Genomic DNA, 23,766 nt, shown 5'->3' on the forward strand with positions numbered 1-23,766 from the left:
AATCTGGAAATGATCTGGCATGACCACTGTGCTCTGTACTTCCCTCCTCAAGGAGAGCAAAATTGGAGGGAAGGTTGCTCCAGGTTGCTCCATGTAATTCTATCTGGTTAATAAGGAGAGATATGAATTGTGGATCTCTGATTGACTATCAGCCAAGGAATGTTGGATGTGGTGCAAAAACAAACAACTATTGAGAATTTAGTAGTGAGTAGATAACTTTTTATAGATGAGATAAAAATAATAATAGAGCATCCATCAGGATCTTAGATTTTCATTCTGTGTGACCTTCACTGGCTCAGTCGGTCACACTCTTGCCTCTGAGATAGAACGTTCTGGGTTCAAACCCCATGTCAGGACTTGGAACCACATTGTCTAAGCTGACACTCCAATGCAGTGCTGAGGGTCTGATGCGTTGTCGGAGGTGCTATCCTTTGGATGAGAAGTTAAACCAAGATCCCATCTGTCCACTCAGGTGTCCTGTTCGACTCTCAGCTATCGACACATTCGTGCCTTGATCCATTCTGCCTTTCACCACCTCTGCAACATTGCCCGCCTCCGCCACTGCCTCTCACCACAGGTCGCCGAGACACTTAGGCACGCTTTCATCATGATCCGGCTTGATTACATCAACTGCCTGCTTATTGGACTTCCCAACTCCTCCCTCCACAAGCTGCAGATTATTCAGAACTCTGCAGCTTGTGTTCTCTCCCGCAAACAGGCTCCCCAAACTCATCACCCCTATCCTTACCCAGCTTCACTGGTTCCTCATCCCTCAGAGAATCAAGTTCAAAACCCTCTTTCCCACCTTTAAAGCTCTCCGTGGTCTTGCTCTCCCTATCTCTGTGACTGCCTAATCCCATTTCAGCCTGTCCTCTCCCTCAGCTTGGCAGACACTGGCCTGCTCCAGATCCCCCGCACTTCCTGACCCACAATTGGCGGTCAAGCATTCAGCATTTCCGACCCCACACTCTGGAACTCTATCCCACAATCTCTCCACCTCACCCCCTCTCTCGCTTCCTTCAAATCCCATCTGAAGACCTTCCTCTTCGACCGTGCCTTCGGCCACCCACAAAATACACAGTGAAATAAACACACTTTACAGTATATCTTGTGAAGTGTTTTGAGATGTCTCAACAACATGATAAGGCATTATATCAAATGCAAGGATTATTCTCATTAAGGTTGTGGATTTAGGCCCCATCCTGAGACTTTGAACTCACAATACAGGCAATACAATATAATACAATAGCAGGGAGTGTTGTATTGTCTTAGATACTGTCCTTCAGATGAGAGAGACGTTCAACTGAGATTCCATCTGCCTGTTAAAGGCAATGGTGGGACATTGCCATGTGCAAATTAGCTGCTGCGTTTGCCAGCAAATGTGTGGTCACTACACTTTACAGTAAAATCCTGTGAAGCCTCTTTAAGATGTTTCGATGATGTGATAATATATTAAATTCAAGGATTATTATTATAGAAAACATATATAACTTCAGTTGAAAACCTGAAGTATTAAAATAAGATCACAGGCCAAGTAGCTTCTGTATTTCAACAACTCACATCAAACCACATTTATGCTAACTGATTCCTTTATCCCCATCTTCCTTGATTTTAGCCTCATGGTTGCACCCAAGGATTTCTCCTCTCTGATGGTTTCTGATCATGGAGATTGGATTTTGAGTGGAGCTAAGATCAGACTGAACTCAGTTGGTGTCCCATGGAACATCACTTAAACATTGGCTCCAGTATTGAAAAACAAAGCCTTCCTGATGTCATAAAATCATAGGATTATACAGCACAGACGGAGGCCATTCGTGTTTGTGGCAGCTCTTTGAGAAGAGCTATCCAAATCAATCCCACTCCCCCGCTCTCTCCCCATAGCCCTGCAAACTTGTTCTCCCCAAATAATGATCTATTTCTCTCTTAAAAGTTTTTATCAAATCGGCTTCCACCACCCTTTCAGCTATATCCCAGTTGGAGTTGATTCTTTTCCAAAGTACGAATAGGAAGAACCAACCCAAAGTCGAGAAATCTGAGTATTGAGTATTGAGCAGAGATTTGTTCCAATGCCATTCTTTTGGAATGAGTGGAACTAGACAGTATTTCATATCAGATTTGATGTGATAATATCAGCTCTGTTATAAAATTTAGAAAATGTCACTTCTATGTAAGTTTTGCTTATGGGTTTATCTTCAAAAAATAGTTGGGGAATAATGATCATCAAGGACAAACAGACAACCAAAATTTCTCTAATTTACCCCTGTGTATTTCCTGATTAGGTTGTTGTTTGAGCTTCATTTAATACTGCATTTATACTGCCATTTCACAATGAATTACTGTGAATTTGGCAGCGATTCGCCACCAAATATACAGTACAAATGGGAGCTGAGCCAGTGCAAATCACACAGAAGCCCTACTTCTGATACCATCTGGAGGAGCTGGTTTCAGGGGTAGTTCAATCCCTCCAGGTGCAGTATAATTAGTATGGGGCGTAAATAGCACTGAGCTCATTCTCTCGTGGTCTGGTGAAAGATCCTGGGCAGTCAATTGAAAGAGCCGATAACTTTAAACGGATTGTTTTTAAATGTTATTAAAGAGCTGTTTGCGCAATTGGTTCTTTAATAACATTTAAATACAATGATTGTTGAGTTTGTCAATGCGCTAAATTGTGTATGCACAGTGCTCTGAATTCAGGTCTTTGTGTTTTTATGGTCCGATAAGAGGCTTTGTTCCCAGCAGCATAGACACAGCATTAATTGTTCCACTTTGAGTTTATGAGTAAGGAAATAGCTCAGCTACACTGGAAGGATTTCTTCAGTAGCCAATATTTTAACAGTGCTGTAAGATTCTTAACTTACACAGGTTATATTTTGCTTTCAGCACTTTTCCAGCAGCAACATAAACACATTCTTCAGTGCAGTGTCAAATGGTTTCTCTAGATACCACTTCATCTCTGCTGATGAAGACAGCTTGTCTTTGGAGAGAGAGAGAGAAAAAAACTCCTACATGTTTTCCAGACAAGCACACAACTATCAGTGGAAGCTGCTGTCAATTGTTACTCTTCTGACCTTCTTCTTTGCAGCTCGAATTCACAAGCCAAGACTCAACTCACCCACAACAACAGAAGAAAGAGCAAATCTTTGGGCTGTGTGTTTTTTAAAAAAACACTCTAGACAGCTCAAAGTTCTCGCTTCTCCCTTTATTCCAATGTCTCTGGGATCTATTGCTCTGTTCCACAGGGTCGTAATACCGTGTGCAGAACAAAGGATTGTTATAGTAACCAGGCCAAGGAATGCGGCTGCTACCATAACATTTAACAAACCGTCAGACTGAAGGATTAACCCTTTGAGAGGAAAATAATAAAATATATAATAGCGCTTCAAACAAAGTAATCATTTTAAATTACTGTTAGGGTAACATTTGCAACTAACGCACGGCTCCTATCGGTAACCAGAACTGTGCGCCGGGCGGAAGCAGATTAAGCCAGAGCAGAGCTGCCACAGGCAAAATAAGCTGTGGTTTGTGATTAGAAGAGGCTATTTGAAAATCCTGTTACAAATATAATTCTTAAGCTCCAACGCTATTTTCTTACTTTTCTCTTCTCTGGTCTTCCTGCACCATCTCCCATTGCTGCCCTATAAAGAAGCAGGTGGACCATCTAAGACCTTAAAATAGTTTCAGCAGAGCTGGGTAAAATTGGGTGGTCAATGTTCTTCACCTTTCTTCTCTCATAAAATCTCTCATAACTGTACAACTGGGGATGGGGAGGAAGACAGATAACTCAGGTTGGGGTGAAACTTGTGAAGTGCTATCCTTTGGATAAAAGTGAGGTCCCAGCTCCATGTACAGATGGATGTTAAAGATCCCTTGGCACTATTCAAAAAGAGAAAGATGTTTCTCTGTGTCTTGGCCAACAGTCCATAGAAACATAGAAACAGGAGTAGGCTATTCAGCCTCTCAAGCCTGTTCCGCTATTTTATAAAATCATGGTTGATCTGTACTTCAATTGCAGTTAGCCACCCTTGCCCCATATCCCTTAATACCCCGACCTAACAAATATCTATCTACCTCCATCTTGAAAATGTGAATGGATCCAGCAGCCACAGCCTTCGGGGGCGAGAGTTCCAGATTTCCACTACTTTTTGGGTGAAAAACTGCCTCCTAATTTCACTCCTAAAAAGCCTCGCTCTAATTTTATGATTATGGCCCCCTGTTCTGGATTCCCTTAACAGAGGAAATAGTTTATCTGTATCTATGCTATTGAATCCCTTTATTATTTTAAAAACTTTAATCAGATCACCCCTCATCTTCGAAACTGAAGGGAATAGCGACCACGTTTATGCAACTTGTCCTCATAATTTAGCCACTTAAGCCCTGGTATCATCCTGGTGAATCTGCGCTGCACCCACTCCACAACCAATATATCCTCCCTGAGGTGCGGTGTCCAAAACTGAACGCAGTACTACAGATGGGGTCTGACCATAGCTCTATATAGTTGAAGCATCATTTCCTCTCCTTTATATTCCAGCCCCGTTGAGGTAAAGACCAATATCCCAATAGCCTTTTGAAAACTGTGAGCTCGTTTTTAGTGATTTGTGTAGGTGGACACTCAATTCCTTTTGCTCCTCCACAGTTCTCCCCATTTAGATAATCGTCCAGATAAACATTGGTGATTCACTTAATGACTGTTTGTGGGGCATTGTTATATGGTAATTGATTACTGCATTCACCTACAAAATTCATTTTACAGTGAATCATGTGAACCAATTTGAGTTGTCTGCTCTGGTATGGGGCTTGAATCCATATCCTTGTGACTCAGAGGTGAGAGTGCTACCAACTTATGCAGGCTGCCAACACTTTATTTTAAGTATTAGAAGATTCAAAGCTTCCCAAGCAATGGACAAGACTTTTATACACCTCTCTGAGTTTTCTCTGAGGAATGAGGAACCCTCGCTTGTCTAATCGTTGCTCAAAGCCTGGGACAATAGAAAAGTGTGGCAGACTTTTTTCTGCAGAATCAGCTGGAAACAACTCCTGCACTACAAACCTGTAAAACACACAGTGTGCTCAGCCCAGGGCCCCTGCACCCTCCTGACGGCTGTCTGCTCGATGCTGCTACTGTGGGCAGAGTGGCTCAGGACGCGCAAGCACGGTGCGGAGCGAGTGGGAAATGGGCTTCGCTCAACCTGAGGCCTCGCTCTTGAGATTGCCTGTGTGTCTCTCTCCTCTGTATGTGCGTGTGGGGGGGGGCATGTGTGTGTCTCTGTGTGAGTTTGTCTGTGTCTGTCTCTCCTCTGTGTGTATTTATGTGTGTGTGGGCTTGTGAGTGTCTCTGTGTGAGTGTGTCTGTGTGTGTCTCTCCTCTGTATGTGATGTATGGGGGGACCTTGTGAGTGTCTGTGTGAGTGTGTCTGTGTGTGTCTCCCTCTGGGTCTCTGTCTGGTAGCAGGCTCTGAGAGACAAGGGGTGATGACCTGTTGTAGCCCCGCAGTCAAGACTCTGGCGAGTTTGGGAAGTAATGCTGTTTTTTGGTGGATTGCCAGGCCCTTTGTGCCTGTGCTGGTGTGTCCTCCCATCGCACCCCCCAACCCCCCTGAGTGGGCCATAAGATTTTTGTTTATGAAAGCATTCTTTTTTTTTGCAACAATCTAATGTGTTATTTTTTCATCTTTAGTTTTTATCAATAAAGTGAAAAAATGTAGGTTGGCAGTAAAAATGTCCCTCAATAGTACAAATCAACTCCCTGCAATTTTCCACAAAATTTGTTGAATTTCCCCACAACTTTTGGCAAATGTTTCAGCAATTCTCTATTGCCACTGCTCATCACTCATTCCACTAACACTCGGGATTATGCTCTTTGCTCTCCTCTGCACTGCCTCTTGGGGTTGGCAGACCCCTTATGTTGTAATGACTATGACTGTATGTAATATTCAAGGTGTGATCTGACTAGAGCACTGTACAGCCTGAAAATGACATCGGGGATCTAACCTCAATGGATTTAGCAAAAGCTAAATAGACTGAAATGCTGAAAATAATTGAAGTCCTGTAGCTTAGTGATTAGAGCACTCGGCTCGCGAGCGAGAAGACCTGGATTCGATTCCCGGCAGGACGAAATGTTGGGCAAGTTTCTTTACCCCACATGCCTCTGTTTACCTAGCAATAAAATGGGAACCTGGTTGTTAGTCGATTGGCGGATCGCTTTTCCGGGGGTAATAATTCCTTCAAAATAAATACAAATAAATTGGTCGCTCAATCCACGACAGTTTGTGGGACACTGCTGTGCGCAATTGGCTGCCTGTTTCGCTACAAAATATACAGTAAATTCACTTTACAGTATATTCTGTGAAGCACTTTGAGATGTCTCGAAAACATGAAAAGGTGCGATATCAAATGCAAGGATTCTTAAATATATTATGATAAGCTACCATAGGCAGGCAAGCAGATAGCAGCAGGTTTAAATGTTTGATAACACAGAGCTCACCATAATTGACTAGAGTCAATGCTCGCTCAGATAGTTATCTTTTGGGCTGTAAAAGCCAAAGGAGATGAATATGTTGCAAAAATAAATCATGATGGGAGTGATTTTTATGACTTTTTTCCCCTTTTTTTTACAGATTCCATGCACGAGATGAATCATTCCCAAAATAATAATAATAATCCTTGCATTTGATATAGCGCTTTTCACGTCTTTGAGACATCTCCAAGTGCTTCACAGAATATATTGCAAATGCCATTGAGTTGAAATTCATTGTTATCAGCAGCTGCAAAACAAAGGAGGAATATAAATAATAATAATCCTTGCATTTGATACAGCGCTTTTCACGTCGGGAGGACGTCCCAAAGCGCTTCACAGAACACACTGTAAAGTGAATTGACTGTATATTTATGGGCGAACGCGACAGCCAATTGCGCACAGCAATGTCCCACAAACAGTCGTAGATTGAAAATGACCAATTTTATTATTGTTTTTGGTTTTGGAGGGATTATTATTAGGTGTGTGGAGTAAGGAAACTTGCCCAAAGTTTCGCCCTGACCTGCCTGGAATTGAACTCAGGTATCTCACTTGCAAAGCGAGTGCTCTAACCACTGAGCTACAGGACTCCAAATATGTGGGGGTACGATGATAAAATGTCCTCTTGTCTCTTAAAGGCAAGGTTCTGTACTAAAAAAATTATACTTGCATTTGATACGGCATCTTTTATGTCAGTATCAAAGTCCTTGATATGATATACTTTAAAGTGTAGTAACTGTATATTTGTATGTGAACATGGCAGTCAATTTAAGCAATGACAATATCCCACAAACAGCCATGAAGTGAATGACTACTTTATTTGGGAGAATGTTGGCCAGGACACCCACAAGAGCTCCTCTCTCTTTTTGATTCGTGCCATGGGATCTTTAACATCCATCAGAACAACCAGACTTGATTTAGCATCTCATGTGAAGGACCGCACTTCCAACAATGCAGCGCATACCGAGCATTGCATTAGAGTGTCAGCTTCAACTATATAAGTTTAAAGTCCCTATATGGGGCTTGAACCCATAACCTTCTGACTCAGAGGCGAGAGTGCTACCAACTGAGCCATTTGTTTGTAAAACAGTTGAAAGGATGACAATGTGATTGTTGGCATGATAAAGAAATTTAGCAATGATCAAGCACGAGCTGGTAACACTTTATTTCAAAATTTTTAGAAAAATACTTTTGAGAAAGTTGCAGTAAAAAAACATTCTTGAACACACAGTAATCCCAGTCCAATAGATATAGCATCCATGCAAACTTATCCAGGCAGCTGACGCTTATGTGTGTGGGGTTAATTTTATGGTCTTTTGTATCAGATTCCTTAATTAAGAATTGTGTTTGAGAGCTCCTTCTGTGTGCCTGTAAGTGGAAGTACATCACTCACTCTGATTTGACGGAATCCCTCGTCTAAAAGTATATACAGTTGGAGTGTTGATTCCCCAGATGACATCATGGATGTCTACTACGAAATAGTACAACAACAACAACAACAAGATTACATTTGTATAATGCCTTTCACGTCGGGAGGACATCCCAAGGCGCTGAAATATTGACCAATATCGATATAGTACAATATCGACCCACAGTTGAACACTGATTTTGGAGCAGACTGACTTTGGCTGATGCTAGACACATTCTCAGTTTAGTAACCAGACATTGCGGCACACAATATTGAGTCAAAACAGAAGAAAAGGCACGGATAAAAAAAAGGGCCATTCGACCATCAAGTGTCATCTGCCCAAGACTGAATTTTTCAATGCAAAAAAAAGGCTGCAATAATTAATTGAGTCTGAATATAGAAATTCTATTTATCATCACTGCAACAGATTCAAGGGCAATCAAGCAGTGGGATGAGGAGGGATCAGGCAGCTTACAGGACTTTAGTCTGGCCTTCAGTCTGGTGAGAAGCAGGTTGAGGACACAAGTTCCAAGTGTTCAGTGTTCACTACATGTGCTGTACATTTTTGTGACTTGCCTTGTGATTAAGGATGACTGTTTCTCCTGCATACCTGTCTGGAAGTGGTTCACATGCTCTGAGATGCTACCCTGCATGGAGGGCGCTATATAAGCTCAAGTTGTTGTTGTTGTGGTTCCTACCTCCGTAACAATGGCTTGCTTGTTACAATATATTTCTTTTAAAGCTGTTTTTATTCACTCATTACACATGCTCCAAGATGCCCAGAACAAAGTTCAGCGATAAAGTGTGCTGCCACTCATCACACCCAGTGGGTGATGTGAATGGCGATGATTTTATTTTGATCTCCACAAGCACTCAGCATTATCGAAGACATGTTGGTAGGAGGAAAAAATTGTGTGAATTTTATTTACATTCCCATTTTCTTCCAAAATAGAGTTCTGCCAGGGCTCAATAGATAATGTGGAATTGTTTGGGAATATCACTGTAATTTATGTGCTCTGATACAAATGAATTATTTTGAAACAGTTCTTTCTAAGATGTTTATTACCTGCCTTCATGTGGCAAAATGAGATCCAGAAGAAAAAACGGAAGCGGGAGAGCTGTGTGAATGAGCTTGGTTACATAGGTGTGACAAATAATACCGAAGCTGATTATTAAAATGATAAAATAGAACCACTGTCTATCATGATGGTCTTATGTCTTGCAATAAATTTCACAGTGAATGCCCAGTGTTCTCTGCCAGACAGTCTCATCAATTTCTGAGGGAGGAAACAAGACATTTAATAAAACGAACTGAAGAGGTATACATTTTATACTGTTACAAACAAAAGCATGTATGTGACAGCTCGCTTGGCATTTTTTTATCCATTTGTTTGATTCGTCTGCAATAAAAGGCCTTGCGAAAAAGTGAAAAACTTGATTTTTTTTGTTCAAGATATTTGCTCAGCAAATACCAGCCCATTCATTTATCAATACAGATTCCAGCCTTGATTTAAAACTAAGGTCAATCTCTGCATTCCAGTATGTACAATGCTCAAGAATTCGCCTCTCATCTAAGGATTGTGAGTTTGAATTCATATGGCAATTGACATTCATAACCAATCTTTTCTACAGAAACAGAGTTCCTGCCAGCGGGCTGTCTGTAATGAGAAGGAAACCAGGGTTGGAGAGAATTGCTTCCAGGGTTCACTCAGAACCCACTTCCTGAAAGGTCAACAAAGGAGTTGCACTGAAAAGGCCATAAGTCTGCAGACTGCAATGTCTGGTCCTCTCAAATCAGAAGATAACATTAATCAAAATAGCTAACCACAAAAGGGGGGAGGAGAGGGGAGAGGAGACAAGGAAATTCTGATGCACTTCATTGATGCTCACTGTAACTGAAAGAATTTCAAATAATGAATATTTTTTCCATCCCATTGCATTTTTAAGCAAACGGACAATTTTTTTGGGTGGATGGGGAGAAATGCAGTATTCCTATCCCATTCTGTGATGCCAAAAATATATAAGGATCACTTTATTGCCTGGATTATTTTAAGAACTGAGGAAAACCAACATCTAAATTAAGACCGAGTTGAAACGATTTACAAAAATTCAAATTAGAGGGATGAAATTTGGTGACTGAATAGCTTGTTCTCATCCCTGAATTATCTTTTACAATAGAGCAGAACAAAGTGTAACATTCAAGGATGAAATATAAACTCATACGTGTGAGCTGCAGATAAAACAAAAATGTTTTCATAAAATGAATATAGAAGTAAATGAAATCACATATTGTACTTGTTCTCTTACAGTGAATGATTCAACAGCTTTGGTGGAATAAGGGACTCCATACTTGTTGAGATACAAAATTTCTGCCTGTTTCATCCTTTTTATCTCTCGATTGATAATTGACACTGGATTTATTCAGTAGGAGCTGTTAGCAACCCTGCATATTTACTGCTGTCACAATTTAACCTTTCGCACACAGCAGAGTATTAAATGAGGTTTGAGCCTCCTCCAGAGGCTTGATGCACGTGGTACTCTGTGGAATAGCAATTACAGAGGCATGTGAAAGCATGGTATTAGATTGACACAACTTTCAGTTACTCTCCATGCTAGAATGCTTCAGCGAGTGGTTTGATAAAATGTATAGTGCAGATGGTAATGAGATTCAAATGATACAGCATGAGGATAAGGCTACAGATAGAGGTAATTGACTGTTCACTGTAGAAGATCACTCTAATTAAAATCTGGAAATACAGGCAAATATTCAGTATGAAACACCAGAGACAGGCAGAGGAAATGCAGTGTAAATGATCAGTTTCTCAAGAGTAACCTAATGTAACTGAGGGAACTTTCTGATTTGATCTACTGGGCACATCAGGGCAGAGTTCTTAGAGACCCAGTGAGTCACTGCAATCAGCTACATGCAATATTTAAAAATTTTGTGCAAATCTAGGTTGTGAATATTTTGACCCTAATATGGAATATTTATAATCATAAACAATAACAACAACAAAATTACATTTGTATAGCACCTTTCATGTTGGGAGGACGTCCTTAAAATAAAATAAAAATAAAAATAAAGGTCTGAAAACACAATGGAACCAATTCTGGTTTTCTTCAGATAAAAGTGAGTTTTCTGTATCTGCTTCTGTGTGAATTCAGTGTCTGTTCAATCGTGTTTTGCAATTGTGATATTGAAACATTAAGATTCAAATTATAATTACTATTGTATAATTTAGACACCACCAACTAAAGTCAATTTAAACAGCATATTAACTTTAATGTTTTTAGACAGTCCTATTCCACGTGTTGGTGAATCATGATTATTTTAATAACACCTGAACGCTTCACAAACAACAGCAATAATTACCTGTTTCACTCAGCCCTTGTAAGTAAGAGAAGGAACACATTAAGCACTTTGAAAGTGGTTCCTACTTAAGTCCTATTGGTGATGTAGGAGGTGCAGCTCTCCATTTCCTTATCCATTCACCTTCAATAAAATCCTCAATCAGACTGGGAGACATAAAGTAAGGTGCAGCTGCATTATAAGTATTTCAGTATTCCGTGCGTTCAATGCAATCGAGTAGGTTGCACCTTTTATCTGCTATATAAGACAATGTGCATGAAAATGTTGTGTAAAATGATCAGTGAAAATAACACTTACCCTTGATAATGGCAACTGTTCACAATCCCACATGATCAAATCATATCATTCAACTACTCTGCTATTGTATGATACAACTAGCATTGCAGTAATACTGATAAGCATTGGACAGAAATTCATATGCTTTTAAAAGTAAGATGGAGCCATTGTTCTTGATGCTGGGGCTGAGGAGTAAGAGGTGCCTCTTTATATGTTGGTGGTGTTTGCAGCGTTGCCTTTGTGATGCAAAAATATCTTTCAAAAGGAATTGGTTTGTGTTCTGCACTCTGTTATAGCACATGTTATGGAAGCCAGCCACCATGTTATGACAGAGCTATACTGTACTTGATTCACTTGTATGGTGTTGTGTTCCATCGCTTGATTTATGCTTCAGAGCATATGGCTATCATGACCACCTTGTTTGTGATAGATTTTTGGGGCAAAACTGTTTCTCTGAGTAATGCATTTTTCATTTGATTCACTGGATTTCACTAACCTCCAGCTCTGAGCCAATTGGTTATTAACTCTTTGAGGGTTGCCTGCACTCAAGTCTCTCCCTCCCGCAACCCCCCCATGTATCTATAAGGATGTAGGAGTGACAGTAATAATGTAAAAAATGTATAAAAATTTGTAAATATAACAATGACTTCAACAACAACTTGCATTTATATAGCACCCCTGACACAGGGTAGTGTTCCAAAGTGCTTATAGATATAATATTAATAAAAAGTGCTAATCATCACCATTACCTACCAAAGTTTACATCCCCAAATTACTAATACTTGCTTTAGAAGCAACTAATTACAATTAATATTTAAAACAATAAAAACAGAAATGCTAGCAATCCACCTATACAACAGATCAGTCAGCTACTGAATAGAAAAATACATAAAGATTTCGGATGAAGACCCTTCACTGGAAATCTGAGTTCTGAGGAAGGGTCATATTTGAAATTGTTATCCTTTTTTCTTTTCAGATGGCAATTGAACTGCTGTGGATTTCCAGCGTGCACAGAGCCCTCTCAACTGCCAGTTCCTGCCACTGCCGTGAGAGGACCTTTGTGGGAGAGGGAAGGTGCGGGAGACCCAAAGTTGGTCTTGGGCCGGATTAAAGCACCCACTGGGCTGGATGATGGTCTGTAGGCTGCTTGTTGGACTATGCAGATCTAGGCTATGTGTAATTGCATCAATAATGTACACTGTAATATATAATTTGTGAAGTTAGCTTTCATAATATATGGGTCCTTCTCACCCCACACCATCACCATGTTTAATCCTTGATTCTCAGGATGGACACTTGCAACCAATTAGAAGATCATAACATTTCTATGTGAGGAGCACATAGACATTTAGGTCTAACATTCAGCAATTTATAATTGGAGTCATCAATAGTGACTTCATTTTCCAAATGGACACCTTGTTGGTAACTGAAAATGCGTCACGCAGAACATAGATTGCTCCAAAGTAGAGTCCCTGTTGTACAGAGCGACTCTGTTTGGTTAATGTTTAACCGCTGCCTTGGAGTCCTCTGAACTCCTCTCCCTTTGGCCTTCATCCCTCACTGATCCCTCTTCTGCTCCCACCCTCCTCCACAACACCCTCTCCTCCACACTCGACACTCACCTCCCGTACTGTCTCTTATTCTCGCTCCTCCCCCTGGTACACCACCGACTTCCGCTTACTGAAAAGCCAGGTGTGGGCTGCTGAACGCACCTGCCTCAAATCTGGCCTAACGGTCCACCGGCAAATCTGGCTGGACCTCCTCAATACCTACCGCTCCACTCTAGCCTCGGCCAAGTCGTCCTTCTACTCCAGGATAATCCTGGAGGCGAAGAACAACCCCAGGCTTTTGTTCTCTACCACATCCCGACTCCTCCGTCCCCCCCACCACTCCGCGTAGGTCATCTCCTCCAACCTTCACTGTGAGGAGATGCTGGATTTCCTTGAATCCAAAATCAAGGGAATCCGCTCCGCGGTCACTGCCCCTCCAACCTCCACCCACCCCCCACCCCTTCCCTCCCACACTCTGAACTCCCATCCATCCTCCCCTATACACCTTCGAACCCGTTTCACCACCCTCTGTCACCAACCTCATCCTGTCCTTGAAACCCACCACCTGCTCCCTGGACCCCATCCCCACTCCACGTCTTATCTCACAGTTCCACCTCCTTGCCCCACTTCTCACAGACACCATTAAGCTGTTCCTCTCCTCTGGCTCTGTTCCCGTTCCCCTCAAAACTGCCACCATTACACCCACATTGAAAAAACCCTCCCTTGAAGCGTCGCAGCTATCAAGCTACCGGCCCATCTCCAACCTTCCCTTCCTGTCCAAGGTTCTCGAAAGAGTTGTCGCCTCCCAGCTGCGCTCTTTCCTCTCCACCCACTCACTTTTCGAAGCCCTCCAGTTGGGTTTCCGTGCTGCCCATAGCACGGAAACTGGCCTGGTCAAGGTCACTAATGACACCTTGTGTCTCTTCGTGGAGACCTGTAGCTCAGTGGTTAGAGCACTCGCTTTGCAAGCGAGAGACCTGAGTTCAATTCCAGGCAGGGCGAAACCTTGGGCAAGTTTCCTTACTCCACACGCCTAATAATAATCCCTCCAAAAACCCAAAACAATAATAAATTGGTCATTTTCAATCTACGACTGTTTGTGGGACATTGCTGTGCGCAATTGGCTGCCGCGTTCGCCCATAAATATACAGTCAATTCACTTTACAGTTTGTTCTGTGAAGCGCTTTGGGACGTCCTCCCGACGTGAAAAGCGCTATATCAAATGCAAGGATTATTATTATTATTATTATTATTATTTGACCATCTGCGACCAGGGCTCCCTCTGCCTCCTCGTCCTCCTCGACCTATCGGCCGCATTCGATACGGTCGACTACCCTATCCTCCTCCACCGCTTGTCCTCCCACCTCAACCTTCAAGGTCCTGTCCTTGAGTGGTTTAGGTCCTACCTCTGCCACCGTCTTCATTTTGTCTCCTCAAACGGCTTTTCCTCCAGCCCCCGCATTGTCTCGTGTGGTATCCCTCAGGGCTCTGTCCTCGGTCCCCTCCTCTTCACCCTCTATATGCTCCCCCTTGGTGACATTATCCGCAGACATGGGTTTAACTTCCACATGTATGCGGATGACACCCAACTCTACCTTTCCTCCTCTACCCTCAACTCCAGGACCACCGATGTCCTGACAGCCTGCCTGTCCGACATCGAGTCCTGGACGAGAGATAACTTTCTTCAGCTCAATGTGCGCAAAACAGAGGCCCTCCTGATTGGCTCACGTCAGCGCCTCCGCACCTCAGGTGCTGATAGCATCAGCATCCAAGGCTGCACTCTCCACCTCTCAAAGCCAGTCAGGAACCTTGGTGTTCTGTTCGACCCTGAGCTGTCCTTTCTTCCCCACATCCGCGCCACAGCTGGCACCGCCTTCCACCACCTCCAGAACATCGCCAGACTATGGCACTACCTCACCCCTCACGCTGCTGAAACACTGGTCCACTCCTTTATCACCTCAAGGCTGGACTACGGGAACTCTCTCCTCGTCGGCTTTTCCAGCACCTCCCTCCACAAGCTGCTGGTCATTCAGAACTCTGCAGCTCATGTACTGTCCAGCACCAGGCTTCGCGACCACATCACTCCCACCCTCGCTCGCCTCCACTGGCTCCCCATCCCCCAGAGGATCGGATTCAAGATCCTCATCCTCACCTACAAGGCCATTCATGGCCTTGCACCCTCCTACCTCTCCGACCTACTATCCCCCCACATTCCTGCCCGTACCCTCCGTTCCTCTGGCTCCAGTCTGCTCCACATCCCCGCCCTAACTGCCCTACCATCGGTTGGCGGGCCTTCAGCCTCTCAGCCCCGAGGCTCTGGAACTCTATCCCCCAGTGCCTTCGCCGCTTCCTCCCTTTCCTCCTTCAAGGCCGGTCTCAAGACCTTTCTCTTCAACCTTGCCTTCAGCTCCCCTCTCGACTCTCAACCCCCTCCTCGCTCCCTCTCTTCCCTCCGCTCACCCTGACCATTTCCCCCCTGCTCAGGTCCCGACCCAACTGTCCAGTGCCTTGGGACGTCCTCCCGACTTGAAAGGCACTCTATAAATGCAATCTTGTTGTTGTTGTTGTTGTTGTTGTTTGCAAATTGCTGCACATTGCAGATTAATTGCGACTGCAATTATCATTGCACGTTCGTAAAGCTATTTTCAGAATTTGATTGGTGGCAAAAATATGATAAATAAACAAGAAAGGTATTAATATTAAAAATAAATATAACAAATTGTCAGATGAATGACACATTCAGGCAACTGGATCACTTACGTAATTAGATGTGGACTATAATAACAATAAAAAAAATAATAATTTGATACTGTATCTTATCATGTCATCTTGACATCTCAAAGTGCTTCACAGGATTTACTGCAAAGTGTTCTTTTTGTAGAATACAGGATTAATAAAATATATTGTACAAAGTGGGCTCTAATGCGTAAGTTGGGTTTGCAAGCCATGTGCAAAATTTGCAGGTTTTGATAACCATGTGCAAAGGCATGTGTACAGAGGGAATTGTAGATGTCCTTAGTTATGTGCAATCTGGAGGTTAGAGCACTCTCCTCGCAAGTGAAAGACCTGTGTTCGATTCCCTGCAGGGCAAAATGTTGGGTATCCTGGAAGGGTGAGATCACATGAGTCGAATTAACTTCTTCATTCCAAAACTGTCTTGTGATGTAATTAACAATCAATGTAAAACTAGAACATTGAAAGATGCATTAAGGGATTTTGCTTTCAATGCCTTTCTATAAACAAGAATAACTGAACTAGAAATAGTCTTTAGTCACCAGTTACCTATTGGCTCCTTTTGCAGAACTGAAGTGAAATAACTATTTGATGCATTACTTACCTCCCCATGTGGCACCTCCGCTTTGATTACTCATCACTTCCATCCAGCAGTTGTCATATTAGCCGAAAGGTTCATGAAGACACAGAGAGAAATCAAAGGATCACAGACACAAAGGTTGGCACAGTTGATAGAAATGCCCAAGGTGAAATAGGAAACCAGCAGATTTGGAAATATATAACAAAATCCATGGGCCAAAACATTCCTTGGGTAAACATCACAGAGAGTGTACACCCAGCTCAAACTCATTAGGCCCATGTCTCCATTTTAAACAGAAAGTTTGTGCCAGTGATTCTATCCACGGAATTTTTACTTTCGCTGCCAATGAAGATGCTATAGAGCTGAGGTTTTTGATGTTAGGAGGAAAACAAATGTATTAATCAAGCGCACAGTGGTTGACAATTTTCCACCTAGCTCTTTCTTTTTCACTCTTATTTTTCAAAAGCAAACCCCAGTAGTGTGTCTCTATATACAATCATAGAGGAAATGGATGGTTCGCTGTGGCACAATAGGAATGATTGGCTTTTTTAAAATAAGAATTGAATTCTTGGTGAAATGATACAATACAGGATATCCAGATCCCATCAGACAGCTATGAAGACTTCCTTAGTCTTTCAGGTTTTTTTTAATATTTAGTTTTGAAATTGATGAACAATGTGTCACAAAATATTATTAATGAACAAGGTATCTCTATTCCAAATTCCATTAAGTGGTGACTTGGTTCAAAGGTCATTCTCGTAATCACTTGTTCACTGGAAAGCTGTTTAGAACTTACATGAAAGAGTGCAGCGACTTGAAAAATAATAGAATACCAGACATGGATTGAGTAGGTCACAAATATGATTATGTCAAATATTTTGATCTATTGTGCTTCAGTAAGTACAGGATTAACCCTGTCTGTCATCATGTTTGGTGCATATAGCTCAGTGTGTACAATAAGAAAGCTAACTATTATTTTGTGCTTACATCCCATACAGTATACCTATATATAACAGAAGCTTAGAAACATTTCTCTTTCATTTTCGGTGTGTTATACCATATCAAAAGATCCCCAAAATAACATAGAACAAATACAGCTATGTTCGCATTTTACCAAATCAGAATTAAATACAGTCTGTAACTTTAGAAAAAGTTATATATTTTCACGTTTTTTAATTTGCAATATCTTAAATTATAGCATACGCTTACAATTAGTTTGTGTAACAAAAATCTTGTTTGACCTTCCTTACAGAAGAATTGCCTTGGTCATACTTAGGCACAGCTCTGAATTATTTTGCATTGTAAATAGATTCCAACCTCTTTCTAAATGATCAGGCTTACGAGAAATCTTGGTCTGTCAGATCAAAGTGAGAATTGAACTTTACATGAAAACATTACCCAGTAAAGTTTACCAACCAAATCACCCAGAAAAAGCTTCAGTTAGAGATTGTCATGCAGGAGAGTTTTAGGACACATGCATTTTAAATTAGTTAGAATTAATTTCCCAGTGGAAACATGGTGAGGAATATGACCTTTAAATAAGCCAGTATTAATGAAGTTTGACTGAGAAGGGGAGAGGAATATAATTATAATAATATTTATTTAGGGTTTTTCAATAAAATAAACACCTCGAACTGCTATATAAAATATGATTGATTTGAATCACAGTGAATATGTTATATAAAAACAAATACTGTAGTCAGTCTTACTCTTCAATATGTGTCACTATAATTATTATTCTGTTTTTTACGAGTATTTATTTGAGTTGTGAATTCTAAGTAGAAATAATACAGTATAAAATAGTATAAAGGTTGTGGGTTCATGTTCCAAGTTGGGACTTGGAACGCATATTGTCTAGACTGCCACTCCAATGCAGTGCCGGGGATGTGCTGCATTGTCGGAGGTTCCGTCTTTCTAATGAGACAGTAAACTGCCCATTTAGATGAACATTAGAGAACCCGTGGGACTGTTCGAAAAGTGAAGGAAGTTTCTCCTGATGTCCTGGCCAGCAATTCCCCAGGTAAAATGTATCAGTCCCTCATGGGTTGTTTGTGGGACATTGCTTATACAAAGTGGCTGCCACATTCCCCCAAAATAATTGTCCTAAAATTGACCTCAATTGACTTGTGGCCTATTGTTCTGCTGTCTTGGTGTATCTGAAAATATTGAGACACACTGAGACAGCAGGCCAAGAGGTCACAGGTTTTCAATTTTACTTTCTCAATGTCTCCATACAGTAATCTCGGACATATCTCTTTTCAAGGCTGAAAAACTCTACTTTATCTAATAGAAATGCCAGGCATAATAAGATATCTTATTAAGATGCACATATCTCACAAGGTTTCAAAGGCCTTTATCCCATTTAGCATTTTATAAACGTAGATAAGGTCCTCTCTGAGATATCACTTTTCAAGACTGACGATCCCAAGTTTACCTGGTCAGTTCTAAAAGCTCATTGATCTAACCATTGGAAATTATCCTTGTTTTCCTCTGCATTAGCTCTGTATTTCCCTCTTCTGTAGAACTGGTGCATTATGCAATAAACTGTATGCATTAGCTTTCCAATACAATATTGAGATCAGGTCGATGGTTTCTGTTGTCAAATTTCACTCTATTACCTTCTAAGAATATTTAGTTTTGGGCTAGAATTTAACCACACACTAACACTTGGGCTGATTCTCATTAGAATAAAAGCACAATTCCAGTTGCAGCTTTTAAAATACCATGCAGAGATATTGGGGTCTAAAACACAATATTATAATATTAATCCATATATTTGGTATGGTGCCTTTCATGTCGGGATACCATCTCAAATCGCTCACAGGATATACTGTAGTGCAGTGACTATGTGTTTAGTAGCTGAATTGTGGCAGCTAATTTTCCACAAATAGCCATGAAGTAAAGAATCAATTTTACTGAGGGATTGTTGGCCAGGACACTAGGAAAAACTCCCTTCTCTTTTCAAATACTACCATGGCAATGTAACATCCAATTGAACAAGCAGATGGATCCTTGATTTAACGACTCATTCAAAGAAAAAGCACCTCCATCAATCAAGTGCTGCACTTGAGTTTAAGCTTAGACTGACTACATGAGCTCAAAGTGGATTTAAACATGTGTGCCTTGAAGGAGGTAAGGGAGAGAACGAAGCAAAGGGACTGTGGGCTGGAGTTCCAAATGTTGGGGGCAGAGAAATTAAAAGTTCAGCTATCGATGGTGGGGTGGGCTGGGCAGGGGGCATAGAGCAGGCCAGAGCCTGTTGAGCGGAGGGAGCGGACAGATTGATATGGTATTAGCAGGTCACAGAGATAGGAAGGAGCAAGGCAATGGAAAGCTTTGAAGGTGAGGACGAGGATTTTGAATTCTATCCTCTGGGGGATGGGATCCAGTGGAGCTGGGCAAGGGTGGGGATGATAGGGTCATGGAGCCTGATGCAGGAGAGGAAACGAGCTGCAGAATTCTGAATAATTTGCAGCTTGTGGAGAGAAGAGTTGGGAAGTCTGGCAAGCAGGTAGTTGGCATAGTCGAGCCTAGATGAGAAAAATGCATGGATGAGGGTCTCAGGGGCTTGAGGGGAGAGGCAGTGACAGAGCCGGGCAATATTGCGGAGATTGGGGAAGGCAGAATGCGTCATGGCATTGATGTTGGGTAGAAAGGACAGTTGAGGGTGAAACAAGATGCCTAGGTTCTGGAAGGGCTCAGTGAGGTGGAGTGTACATCCATGGATGGTGATGCTGGCAGCGCCTGAGTTGTGGAGGCGCTGATGGGAACCAAGCAAGAGGGTCTCGGTCTTGCTGATGTTCAGCTGTAGAAAGTTAACTCTCATCCAAGACTTGATGTCTGACAGACATTCCATCAGTAAAACAGTGGTCTTGGAGTTGAGGGTGGAGGCAGAGAGATAGAGTTGGGTGTCATTCGTATAGATGTGAACGTTGACCCCATGCTGACGGATGATGTCACCAAGATGGAGCATGTAAATGTTGAAGCTGAGTGGACCTGAGGAAACTTGCATGAGATAGTGCGGGGGCTGGAGCAGAAGCCGTTCGTGGAGACAAAATGGGGACAGTGAGAAAGATAGGATTTGAACCAGTCAAGAACAGGACCATGAAGGTTGATGTGAGAGGAAACGCGGTGGAGGAGGATGGAATGGTCAACAGTATCAAAGGCAACAGAAAGGTCAAGGAGGACAGTCAATCCACTTTACAATATATTCTGTAAACTGTTTTGAGATGTCTCAATGGCATGATAAAGTGCTATATCAAATGCAAGGATTATTATTATTTTTATATTCAGCCCACAGTGTCTATTTGCAGGTGGGAGGTATAATAATCCTTGCATTTGCTTTTTTAGGAGGATGTCTCATGTACTTCACAGGAAATAAAATAAAGTGTAGTGACTGTGTTTTGAAGGTGAACGCAGCATCCAATTTGAACAAAGCAATTTTGCATAGCCAAATGACCTCCTGTAGCTCAGTGGTTAGAGCACTCGCTTTGCAAGCGAGAGACCTGAGTTCAATTCCAGGCAGGGCGAAACTTTGGGCAAGTTTCCTTACTCCACACGCCTAATAATAATCCTTCCAAAACAAAACAATAATAAATTGGTCATTTTTAATCTACGACTGTTTGTGGGACATTGCTGTGCGCAATTGGCTGCCGCGTTCGCCCACAAATATACAGTCAATTCACTTTACAATATATTCTGTGAAGCGCTTTGAGACTTCGAGAAGACGTGAAAAGCGCTATATCAAATGCAAGGATTATTATTATTTGATGCATTATTGGCTAGGACTTCGGCAAAACCTCCCTTCAAATAGTTTCACAGAATCTCTAACATCCAGCTGAACAGGCAGATGAGACCTTGTTTCAACATCTCATCTGAAGGATAGCATCTCTGAAATCAAGCACATCCCCCAGCACTATATTGGATTGTAAGCCTAAACTTTATCAGCTCCAAATTTTGAACGTGGGACTTGAACCCACAATCTTCTGACTCAGAAGCGAGAATGCTACCAACTGAGCCAGATTGAGATGGGAGGGAGAGACAGGGAAATGGTGTTTTTATTCTGATATTTATAAATAAATTCCTCTTCTGTATTCCAATGCTGTTGGAACTGATTGGCATGTCCTTTATCATGTCAGTCTAAAAAATTAACTGAACTAAATTACACCTCATGCCAATTCAAAAAATTCAGCATATTGGAGCATTTTGGAATACAATACCTCTGGACTCCACTTGAAATCCCTCAAATTCTGCAGGGTCTTTAAAGAATTGTGAAAGTGTTTCACGCACAAACATTTAATGGGCTTCCGTAAATTCATAACGTCAGAATTTCAAAGGATTTCTAAGGCCATTTTATATTTCTAATGTACAGAAATGCTTTAATTTCATTAACTTCCTTCAGTCACAACAAGAATTCAAGAGATTTTTGGCATAATTTCTATTAGTGTTTTGCATAACAGCAGATATATTGTTACATTTCTTGAATGTGTCATTCAGTTATGATGGGAAATAAAAAGACCGGTTTGCTGTGGTCGAAGCATTTATTTGCTGCTGAATGTGGCTTAAATTTTGCTTCATAATACTGAAATACAGATAAAAATGAATGTGCTAAATTTATCTTCTAAAATTGTGGTTCTAGAAGACTGTAATAGATTTGAGACTGGTCTTGATAACTTAAGCAATTCAGTGAATCTGTGACAGAGCTAGCCTAAAGATACTTTTATTTACTTTAAAGAGAATGATGGGGAAAAAATTGCAGTGTTTCTTAACAGATTTGACAGTGGATCCGTTAAGAAACACCAAAATGTTTACACCAATACAACTTGCTTTTTTAACAGTACTATTAGACACCTGATATATTGTGTCAGTTGGTAGCACTCTCACCTCTAAGTCAGAAGGTTGTAAGTTCAAGCCTCATGTCAGGACTTTGAAAACGCAGTCTAGGCTGACAATTCAGCGCTGGGGGTATGCTGCATTGTTGGAGATGCTGTCTTTTGGATGAAACATTAAAACATTAAAATCTTGTGAAGCACTTTAAGACATCTTCACGATGTGATTAGGCACCACATCAAATGCAAAGATAATTATTGTTATTGAAATCTACCTGTAGACCTACCTCTTTGACTGCACTTTCAACCACCTTCCTCCCACTCCCACCCCCTCAGTTCCAGAATCCACTCAGTCTTTGTAAAGTTCTTTGACATGTTCTCCCAGCATAAAAGGTGCTGTAAAATGTAACTTGTTGTTCTTAATGTTCCCAATATTTTAGCAGGTATTTCAATCCTCCCCTCTCTCTTGTGACTTTTAAAATCCCTGTGGATTTCTCCATGTCTGAAACCCAGAAAACAAAATTGTTTAGGTATCCGAAATTTCTAAAGATTTCTACGGTAATAGTGTTGCCGATGTTCAAAGAGAAATGTCTCAAAGCATTTCACAGTGCTTACTGTAAAGTATCGTGATTGCATTTGTAGGCAAATGAAACAGCTTAGTGAATTAAATGAATAACCAGTTTTATCAGGGGCATTTTGGCCAGGACACCAGGAGAACCTCCCTTCATTTTTCCAATAATAGCATGAGATCTTTAATCTTGAATAGGCAGACAGTACCCAGGTTTAACGTCTGATCAGAAGGACGGCATTTCTGACAATACATTGCTTTCCCAGCATTGCTCTGGAGTGTCAGTCGAGGTATTTATTCAACTCTATGAACTGGAGCTTCAGCCAGAGATCAACAAGCCTTCAAGTGTTTAAATGTGAACTTCCCGTGTGCTAAGGTTTACAATATGTTCAGAGAATTTTGTTTCATTTTAGGCTTCAATCAATTCTTGATTCTTTAACCCATGAAATTTGTTGGGAGACGTTGTGACCTTGTAATATCCTGTAGAAAGCCACATTATTCATGTCTAACCTATCTACGCCCATATTTATGAGAATTGCAGATATGAATGGTCAGGGTCTCAGACCTCACTTGCAGATGAACTCCATCTATTGTAAATGATAATGTTGTCTGCTTTGCCTTGCAAAGCTATATATGTAACATATAAAATGGTTTAGGAAGCAGAAGTAATGAATGGAATGATTTCCCAAATAACCTGCTTTGTTAACATGAGGCAGTACCATAGAATGTTGCAAAACGAAACCATTCAAAGGAATTGTCCATTTGGATGAGGGTTGTACAGATTTGTGATTATTAATTATTTCTTCACTTGCTTGCGCCAAGACATTCAATTTAAAATTGCCACTTTTGCCATGCTCAATTTCTTACATGAATTATTCTGGTATTCAGTTGTTCTCCTTTACTTCTGTGTAACCTACAATTTTGTAACATGTGGGTGTGAAC

The sequence above is a fragment of the Callorhinchus milii genome, unplaced genomic scaffold, assembly GCF_018977255.1.
Source record: "Callorhinchus milii isolate IMCB2004 unplaced genomic scaffold, IMCB_Cmil_1.0 Scaffold4, whole genome shotgun sequence".
Lineage (NCBI taxonomy): Eukaryota > Metazoa > Chordata > Chondrichthyes > Chimaeriformes > Callorhinchidae > Callorhinchus > Callorhinchus milii.